Genomic DNA, 10,659 nt, shown 5'->3' on the forward strand with positions numbered 1-10,659 from the left:
TATTCACTTTTTGATTGGCTGTTCGCTCACCACCCAATATGCCTCGGGATTGGCAGTGGCTAAGGCACGCCTATCTGCCTAGCAACTGCGCAGCTAACAGCAGCTTCCTACACTGAGTTTTGCAGGCAAATGGATTGAACTAGAAAATATCCTGAGAGAGGTAACTCAGACCCACCCACCCCCCAAAACCATGCATTTTATGTACTCACTAACAAGTGTATATTACCCACACAGAATAATATAGAATACCGAAAATGCAGTCCACAGAATTCAAAGAGGTCAACAAGCTGACGGGCCAAAGTGAGAACACCTCAATTCCACTGGGGAGGGAGAAGAAAGTAATCACAAGGCAGAAAGAAGGGAGGGATCTGGGAGGGAATGTGGGTGGTGGTGGGGGGAACCTGATCTAGTATTTGGTAGAAGAAAAAGACTGAAGCCCTGAGAGCGAGCAGAAGCTATGAAAACAGGCAACCTTGGGAGGTAGGAGGTTGGGGAGACCCTCCACAATGTAACAGAGACCTGGGAGGTGAGAGATTCTCAGAACTCCAAGGGAGAGTCCATAAACAAAATGAACTACAGTGGGGAGAGGGAAGTTGTAGAGCCCACCAGCAGCAGAAAGACAGGGCATCAAGTGAGGGATGGGGTTTCCATCCCACAGTCAAAACTCTGACCCATTATTGTTCCTGTCTGAAATAACTAGATGGAAATGGAGAGGAACTTGAGGAAAAAGAGGTCCAGTGACAGGCTCAAAGTGGGATCCAGCTCAAGGGGAGTCCCAAAGCCCTGGCAATATTACTGAGGCTATGGAGTACTCACAAAAAGGGCCCTAACATGACTGCCCTATGCAAGACCCAACAAGCAGCTAAAAGAGTAAGATGCAGATATTTGCACCCAACCAATGGTCAGAAGCTGCTGACTCCTGTGGTTAAATTACAGGAAAGCTGGAAGAAGCTGAGGAGGGTGGCAACCTGTAGGAAGACCAGCAGTCTCAATTTAACCTGAACCCCTGAGATCTCTCAAGCACTGTACCACCAACCAGGCAGCATATACCAGTTTATATAAGGCCCCCAATACATATATAGTCAAGGATTGTTGGGTCTGGTTTCCGTCAGAGAAGATGCACCTAACCCTCAAGAGGCTGGAGGTCCCAGGGAGTTTAGACTTCTGGCAGGGTGGTGGGTGGGGACATCCTCATGGAGAAGAGGAGGTATAGGTTGTGGAACAGTCCGAGTGGAATAAAATCTGAAGTGTAAAAAATAAATAAATGAATAAATAAAAGATTAAATTAAATAATATTCAAATTTGACTTCTGCCTTTGTTATTTGGATCCCATTATTCCATTCATTTTTCTAACTACTCTCACTACAACTTCAAATGTATATTGAATAGATAAAGAGACAGTAGAAAACCTTGCCTCATTCCTGATTTTATTGAAATTTCTTTTGAGTTTCTATCCATTTCATTTGATGTTGGCTATAGGCTTGATGGAAATCACCTGTATTATAGTTAGCTACGTCCAATGTATCTCTGCTCTTTCTAAGACTTTTGTCATTAAGATGTGTTGAATTTTCTCAAAAGACTTTTTGATTTCTGATAAGATGGTCATGCGGTTTTAAGTTTTCCTATATAATAAATTACACTGACTGACTATTTTTTTTAATATGGAACCATCCATGCAGGTCTAAGAGAAAGCCTACTTGGTCATGCTCTATAATATATTTGATGTGTTCTTAGATTGGCTTTGAAAGAAATTTATTTGGAATTTTTTCATCTATGCTGATATGGGTTATTTGTAATTGTCTTCCTTCATTGAATCTTTGTGTAGTTGGGTTATCAATGTTACCATGGCCTCACAATACAGATTTTTTAAATTTTCCTGCATTTTTATTTCTGTGGAACAATTAAGGATTATTGACCTTAGTTGTACTTTGAAAAATCTATTTTCATTCAGGAGAGAGTTGTTTAGATTCTCTGTGATATTAGGATCTCTGTTGTTTCTGTTATTCTAAAATTCTGGTCTAATCCATGGTGGTCTGAAAGGATGCACCTTTTGAATAACCCTTTTGGTTTATTTCAATTTTCTAATGTCTGGCAAGAGTTGCTTTCTGACGAAGTATGTAGTCAATTTGGGAGAAATTTCCGTATGAGCTGAAAAGAAAGTATATTCTTTTGTCTTGGGGTTAAATGTTCTGCAGATGTCTGTCAGATCTATTTGGTTTAATGTTTGTTATTTATGGTATTTTTGTTGTTGTTGTTGTTTAGCTTTTGGCTGGACAGCCTGTCCTTTGCTGAGAGTGGGGTATTGAACTCTCCAATGATTAGTATGTTAGGGAGAATGTGGGATTGAGCTTGGAAATGTTTCTGCTTTAGGCATGGATATCCTTGCAATTTGCTATCTAGATGTTAAGAATTGAAACATCATCTTTGTGGATTTTTCTTCTGAGGATTTTGAAGTGTTCCTCCATGTTTGACTTATTTGTGGTTTTTTTTTTTTTTTTTTTTTTGATGAATTTTGGTTTGAATTTTCTTTTGTTACACAATAGAATAGCTATCCCAGCTTCCATCTGAGGTTTGTTTGCTTGGAAAATATTTTTATACACTTTTATTCTGAGGTGAAAGCTATCTTTGATGTTGAGGTGTTGCAGTAAATCTCAGACCCAAGGAAGTCCAGTCAAGGAAAACACAACTCAGTATTTATGATTATAAACTGCACGCCTAGATTGGGCAGATTTACCATTGGACTACTCTAATGCCCAGCTATGAGATCCCTTACAACCTGTGGTTTTTCTAGGTCATGTACTTCTCCTTCTTGTTCTTTCCACCAACTCCCCAACTGCCCCAATGGCTCTTCTGACTCCTCCCCTAAGCCTTTTTTCTCTACCTCCCCTTCTATTGCCCAATCAGTGGCTCCAGTCTTTATTTAACAAATCAATTGGACAGAAGGTTCACAAGATTCACTCCTCCTTCGCAGCCCCTCCCAGGAGTGGAATTACCATGACAAGAGGCTAGGGCTATCCACAACATTTCCCCACTTTCTGTCCAATTAAAAGACCCTTTTCTCTCAGTAATTTCTAAAGTAACTAGAACCATCCACCGAACATAAGGAACTGGGAAGATGATCTCCTTTTGTCTGCTTCCAGCTGAATTGGGGCAAAGAATTCCCATCTGGGAGTCCAAAGGGAAATAGGAAAATTGGCTTAGTCAAAGGAGAGTTAGCTGGCATCACTTGCCTTGAAGTCACTATGTGCTGAGAAAGTTCATTGCTTAGCTGACACCATGACTGTGACAGTCAGAAAGGCTGGACAGGCAATCTAGTTGTTCTGGAAAAGTTCTGGAAGCAAGTCCTTAAAAGAAACAGCTTCAATGTCGTTGCAGTAGAATCAAGCACAAAGCTGGAATAGAAGGTCCTGGAGTCTCACCATCCCCGAGTATGAATCTGGCTAGGGCTGTCTTTCTCTTCTTTCACTCTGCAACATATAAAACTTAAAAGCAGCAGGTAGTTCTATAAAGACATTCACATAGAGCATGCAGGGCACACAGCTTGGTCAATGAAGATCAATAAAGAAAGGCAACTGCCCTTCTTCAGGTTAGTTTCATCACTTAATCAAACTATAATATAACTTTGTATACATGCCTCATAAAGGATGACATGTATTAAGTCATGAGAAATTAGTACCCAATTAAGTATTGTTAGCTTTGTATAGACATTTTAGTCCCAGCCAGTTCCAGAGCTGTCTCCATATAAGAGACATAAACAAAACCATATATACATCACCTATTTGGTTGGTTGTGTTAGTCTCCCTTTTCTTATGTGTCGACCAGGTCTTCAGGGGGTCTCCCTTTGTCATTTCTGATCTTTATCAACTTGGAAGGAACCCACAGCTTTTCTATTCCTGTGGAAACATAAACATAACCTCTCCCCCAGCGTAACACATTTCCCACTTTCCATTCTGATGTCAAAATATCCTTAATATAAACAGGTTGATTTAGTTCAGTAATTTTTTCCACCATCCAATGTATCTCAGTGGCTGTGGTGTTTTTTTTCATTAGCATTCAAAAAATTTAAGGTTAATAAAGCAATATATAATCTATCTTTGGGGGTTCTTATTGATTCCTTTTGCCTATTAAGCATCTCCTTCAGAGTTCGATTAGATCTATCCATTTTTAGGCACTCTTCCTTCTTCTGCTCAAGAGCAATTTCTAAGGTCTTGAGCCATGAGTCCTTTTTTAGTCCTGAGGAAGCCAGGGAAGAAGCATGCTCTTTGAGATTCAAGAGAGAAGTCTCCTTCTCTGAGAGGTCTCCTTGCAATAGGCTGACTTTTTCTTTCAAGTCTTTAAGATCTTTTTGGTAGGTATCAATCTCCTCTTGCTTCTCTCACTCATCTCTGTCCTGCTGCTCCTTTTAACATTCAATTGTCTGCTCTTTGTCTGCAAGAGCCTCCTCCAGCATTGTCAGAGCTGTGTCTGTGTTAGTCGTGTCTGCCTGCAGAGACTTGACTTGCTCTTTCAAGCTGCTCATCTGCTTCTCTTTATCTCTTAGTTGTTCTTGAAGAGTTTCTATCTACTTCTGGAGAACATTGACCTTCCGGTCCTTCACGTCCAGCATGTCCTTGAGGCCGTGTATCTCTCCAGCTTGTGTGCCCTTCTTCTCAGCCATATCTGGTCTCAGAACATCTGTTTTTGAAGCAGTGACATTTAATTGTCCTGAGGAAGAGAACTCTCCCTGTCTGGCATTGGGGCCTGCGAGAAGCCCCCCCGGAAGATTTTTGGCAGGGTATTGCCCCATTTGTCTGTTGTTGCTCTACATTCCCTAGTCAGATGTCAGCCTTTGCCACATCTCTGACATAATCCAGAAGGCCTAGGCCCCCATTTGTATTACTTTGATTTTTTTCCTGCAGTCATTTCTGAGATGACTCCATTCACCACAATTAAAACATTTGAAATCTTGGGTCATCTCTAGGTGTCTATTACCATCATATCAGCTGAGCAAGATCCAATATCAACTGTGTATCTAATCCACTCATCTATAGATGCTGACCTTGCCCTCAGTGGTCTGATTACTTCCTTGCATTCAGCAGTTGCATTTTCAAAAGCTAAAGACTCAATTATTGCCTTTCATGCTACTGAATCTGACACACTCCTTTCAACAGCTGAGGTTAGCCTTTGTAAAAAGTCAGGGAAGGTTTCTTTTGGACCTTGTATGACTTGAGTAAATGGTTCAAGTGTCTTCCCAGATTCTGCAACTTTGTCCCAGGCCTTTAAGGCTGACAATCTACACAATGCCAGAGTTTCTTCATCATATACAGCCTGCACCTCTATTTCAGCAAAGTGACCTTCACCAAGCAGTTGGTCTGTGGAAATCTCTCTTCCCCTAGCTCTATATTGTCTTGCTGTATCCCTTACCTCATCTCTCCACCATGCAAAACATTGTAAATTTCCATCAGGTTCTAGTATTGCTCTTGCCATATCTTTCCAGTCTTGGGGGATTATTCTATTTTTAATAGCCCAAGAAGTCAGAATTTGTTTTACAAATGGTGAGTCCATTCCAAAATTAGTGACACTTTCCTTAAATTTTCTCAGATCTAACACATCCATGGGTTGCCATTCAAATTCCTCATAACCCTGTGGATAAACAATGTCTGTAGGTCTTTGTTGTACATTAACCAGATAGAATAAATTGTGTTTTCTAATAACCATTGGTTGATTTTCTCTAGTTTCTTCTGTCTCTACCTGAGTATTTTCCTTAACTGAAAATTTTGTTTTTGTTTTTTGTTTTTTGAGATAGGGTTTCTCTGTGTAGCCCTGGCTGTCCTGGAACTAACTCTGTAGACCAGGCTGGCCTCGAACTCAGAAATCCGCCTGCCTCTGCCTCCCAAGTGCTGAGATTAAAGGCGTGCACCATCACCGCCTGGCATTATACTTTTTTTTTTTTTTTCCCATGAGACTCGGGTAGAGTCACATGGGGAAAGTGGGATTTGAACCTGGAGAGAGAAAGCAAAGGGCACGGGCTCGCCCTCTGCAGGCGGCCACCTAAGCTGCAGCATCACCGCTGGCTTGCTCATAATCTTAATTTCTCTTTATGTTGTAATTGTAATATTGCAGCATCTGCCTTATTTGCTAACATTAGTAAATTATCTTCTAGACTTTGTTTCCAAATTTTATCTCTATCTCCTTCCTGTTGCTTATTCTTATTCTCCTTGTTCTTTCCACCAACTCCCCAACTGCCCCAATGGCTCTTCTGACTCCTCCCACACCTCCAGCTCCTCCCACTCCCCTTCTACTGCCCAATCACTGTCTCTAGCCTTTATTTAACAAATTCAATTGGACAGAAGGTTCACAAGATTCACTCCTCCTTCGCAGCCCCTCCCAGGAGTGGAATTACCATGACAAGAGGCTAGGGCTATCCACAACATTGAGGAGTATTTCTTATGGTTTTTTTTTTTTTTTTTTTTTTTTTTTTTACCTTGCATCCATTCAGTTAATCTGTGTCTTTTTATTGACAACTTAGTCTATGATGCTGGTTTATTGAGGAATTGATTCTAATCTTTAGTGGTTTTTGATTATTATGTGACAAGGAAACAGTGGTAGTTTTAACATGCTTGGTCCATGGGAAGTGGCACTGATAGGAGGTGTGGCCTCATTTGAGATGTAGTCTTGGTACAGGAAGCATGTTACAGTGGAGATGGGGCTTTGATGTCTCAAACATATGGTCAAGTCTGGCCAGTGTGATCCAGAGCTTCTTCCTTGCTGCTTCCAGAAGGCAGTCACCATCTGCTGCCTGCAAATAAAGAAGAAGAACTCTTGGCTCTGCAAGTGCCATGTCTGCCAAAACCCAACCATGCTTCTTACCATGATGGTAATGAACTAAACCTCTGAAAATATAACCCAGCCCTAATTAAATGCTTTCTAAGAGTTGCCTTACTTATGTTGTCCCTCTAGAGAAATGACACCCTAACTAAGATGTAACTTGGTACCAGAGATTGTGGTATTTGCTGTGATAGGTCTTACCATGTTTTGCTTTGGAGGAATAAGGATTTGGGGATTTTAAATTAGGAAAACAGTGAAATGCTTTAAGAAGGGCTTAATGTGTCATGTTAGTAAAATATGGAAGACTTTGGTGCTGAGGGTGACTTGAACTGTTGAGGCCTAGCTCAAGATGTTTCACAGGCCAAGAATATTAGTATGTGCCCTAGACATCTCTATCCCTCTCTCCCTTCCTCCCTCCCCCCTCTCTAGGTGGTGTGTGTGTGTTGATGCTTTGTGATGAATTTGGCTGCTTTGTTTCCTGTTCAGAATACTCTGCCTGAGGATTAAGTGAAGAGATTTAGATCAAATGCATTAGCTAAGGAAATCTTAAACAGCCTAGTTGTCTTAGTTAGGGTTTTACTGCTGTGAACAGACACCATGACCAATGCAAGTCTTAAAAAAAAAAAAAAAACCAACATTTAATTGTGACTAGCTTACAAGTTCAGAGGTTCTGTCCAGTTCATCAAGGCAGGAACGTGGCCACATCCAGGTAGGCAATGGACAGAAGAGCTGAGAGTTCTACATTTTCATCTGAAGGCTGCTAGCAGGCTACTGCTCCCAGGCAGCTAGAACAAGGGTATTAAAGGCCACACCCACAAGGCCACACCTATTCTAACAAGGCCACACCTCCCAACAGTGCCACTCTCTGGGCCAACCATATAAAAACCATTACATTCCACTCCCTGGCCCCCATAGATTTATTCAAACATATGAGTCTGTGGGGGCCAAATCTAGTCATAGCATAATTAAGAAAAATACACTTAATCCAACTTCTAAAGTCCCCATAGTCTAAACAAGTATAAACAATGTCAAAAGTCCAAGTGCAAAGTCTTTTCTGATACCTATCCAATCAGTTAACTGTAATCCCCTGAATCAAGATAGGAAACCTGCTGAGCAAACACTAAACTCTGCATTTCCATATCTGATGTCAAAGGAGTTTTCATATCTCCAACTCCCTTTTCATCTTTGTTGGTGACAACAGACTTGTTTTCCTGATCTGGATCCACTCCCTGTTAGCAGCATTCCTTAGGAGCTATACTATGGGTCTGGCATCCTGAAAATCTTGTGGTCTTCAAGGCAACTTCAGTGTTACAGCTTCTTGTTTCAATGTCTGGGATCCAAACATGACATTCTGGGCTGCTTGAAAGGGCTGGCACCACTTCTGCAGCTCTGCCTTCTGTAGCAGGCTAACCTCAGCATGATCCACTCCATTGCCACTACTGCTCTTGGTGATCATCTTATGGTACTGGCATCTCCAATGCAATGGGGTCTTCCACTGCAACTGGGCTTCACAAATAGGCTCTCATAGAATGTCTACATGGTGGCAAGTCTAAAATCCTTTGCATGACCCCTTCAGTACTGGGGAGTCAACTATAAATGAAGCTGCACCTTCACCAATGGCCTTCCATGGCTTCTCACAGTGCCAAGCCTCAGATGTTCTTCATAACTCCTTGATGCCTTCAAAACCAGTACCACCTGGGTGACTCTTACATATTACCAAGTACAGCTGCAGCACAACCTACAACCTTGGCTGTCTCTGAAACACAGCTTCTTTGTGTTCTCAGAAAATATTTCCAGAAGATTTCACTTCAATGATAATGTTCTCTTCTTAATCACTACTAACTTCTTAGCTCTAGATAACAAGCATCAACTGTCCCAGTAGTACCTTCTGTTTTTTACTCTAAAGCCAGAGCCACATGGCTGAAGCTGCCATATTCTACTGCTTGCTGGCACTGGAACATAGTGGCCCTTATGCTATTATCAGGTTTCTATTTTCCAACTCCCTCACTGCCTAAACTTGGCTTTGCTGGAACTTGCTCTGTACATTGAGCTTGAACTCAGAGATCTGCATGCCTGTCTCCTGTAATGCTGGGACTAAAGGTGTGTGCCACCATGCCTGGATTTAAGCATTCTTTGCCTACAGTCTACTTTTATTAGGATGGCCATGCACTCAGAGATGTGTTAGGCTTTGCCTTCAGGGATTAAATGTGTGCACCACCATGCCTACATGTAAACGTGATCTTGTCCCAAAATCCTTTAATCTGTTATCTCCTAGAACACAGGATTCAGCTCCATTTCACTTCCTTGTGCCCCTTTAAGACGTGAACCACATATTTTATATTTTTCTGTTCCAAGCTTGCTAAGCTTGTGCAAAATACTCTTCATGAGACTTAGCCAGAGAATAAATCTCTGCTGGGCTTTTTTGAGACTTCCTTTGTCAATGCAATTAATATAAATCTCTTTACTTTAGACTCAGGTAATCTTGTCAGACAAGAGCAAAAAGCAGCCACATTCACAAAATATCACAAAGTCACTAGAACACATACTGAAATTCTCTGAAAGCTCTTGGGCCAGGTTTGCACAGTTAGAATCACTTTCAGTAACAAAGTCTTTCATATTCCTATTAGGATAACCCCTTAAGCCCCATTTAAAGCATTCCACTGTTGACAAATTAAAATTCTTCCCCAAATCCACATTCTTCCAGACAAAAGCATGGTCAGGCCTATCACAGCAAGAGCCCACTCCCTGGTACCAACTTCTGTCTTAGGGTTTTACTGCTGTGAACAGAAATCATGACCAAGGCAAGTCTTATAAAGGACAGCCTTGAATTGGGGCTGGCTTACAGGTTAAGAGGTTCACTTCAGTATCATCAAAGAGGGAACATGGCAGCATCCAGGCAGGCCTAGTACAGGAGGCACTGATAGTTCTACACCTTCATCTGAAGGCTGCTAACAGACTACTGCTCCCAGACAGCTAGGAAAGGGGTTTTGTAACTTTGACTCAAGCATGAACTGCACAAGAATAAACCTTCCAAAGAAGAGATGGGAATTCTCAATACTCCATGTTTCCAGTGCAACTTCTTTAACACAGTGACCTCACTTGACAGAAATATGAACATATTTATGATACCTTTGTGTTCAAGAAGAAATCATCTCGGTGTTCTGCTTAGGAGAAATGTGGGAAGTTCAAGGCCAATACCACTGATCTTCAAAGATTGTCAAAATGAACGATGACAGGATCAGCAGAGAGTCAGGAAATTTGATAAGGAACATCAACCTAACACAGACAGAAATCTTATCGTGCACGATTGATCAGGTCTCAGGACACACACCAGTGTGATCCCAGGAGCTCTGCCCCTCCTCTTAGGAGATGCAGAGATGGAAAGAGTGAGCTCAGAACACCTGTGGTTACTGGCTTTGAATTCTAAGTCTTGTGTCTTAAGTACCAGACATGACAGGCAGGGTCACCAAGGATGCTTTCAAGAGCATCTTACAGAGATGATGCTCACTCCTACATTAACTTTTGCTTCCACATTTTTAAGTAAAACAAGTCATGAATTTTCCATGTGCTAGTAAGATACTTTAAATTCCTTTAAAATCACAGCGTTGTAGCTGAAATAACTAGGAAACCTGGTAAACATCACTGTGAAAGGGTCGACTCACAGGCCAACATCACGTGCTGAGACCACAGAAGTTTAAATGAGTCCAAAAGCCAGTGGCTGCCCAGCTGCAGAATTCTGTTCCTTCCCAAATTCACCTACTCATAGTTCCTCAGGAATCCAGGCGGTGAACCAACGGGTTCTGTGGGCTCAGGGAAGTGCCTTGCAATGACTTGTGGGAAATGTAGTCCGAA

At 41.6% G+C, this 10,659-nt stretch overlaps 1 long non-coding RNA gene across 1 annotated transcript; it reads right to left on the reverse strand.

Annotated features, from left to right (window-relative positions):
- Positions 1–1,410: 1,410 nt before the first annotated feature.
- On the reverse strand, positions 1,411–10,620 carry LOC143435122 (uncharacterized). Its single transcript, XR_013105124.1, has 3 exons — positions 9,937–10,620; positions 6,464–6,778; positions 1,411–4,674 (listed from the first exon to the last, which is right to left on the reverse strand). It is a non-coding gene; the product is annotated as an uncharacterized LOC143435122 (long non-coding RNA).
- Between the last annotated feature and the right edge of the window lie 39 nt (positions 10,621–10,659).

Source organism: Arvicanthis niloticus, chromosome 19 (assembly GCF_011762505.2).
Source record: "Arvicanthis niloticus isolate mArvNil1 chromosome 19, mArvNil1.pat.X, whole genome shotgun sequence".
In the NCBI taxonomy this organism is placed as follows: domain Eukaryota; kingdom Metazoa; phylum Chordata; class Mammalia; order Rodentia; family Muridae; genus Arvicanthis; species Arvicanthis niloticus.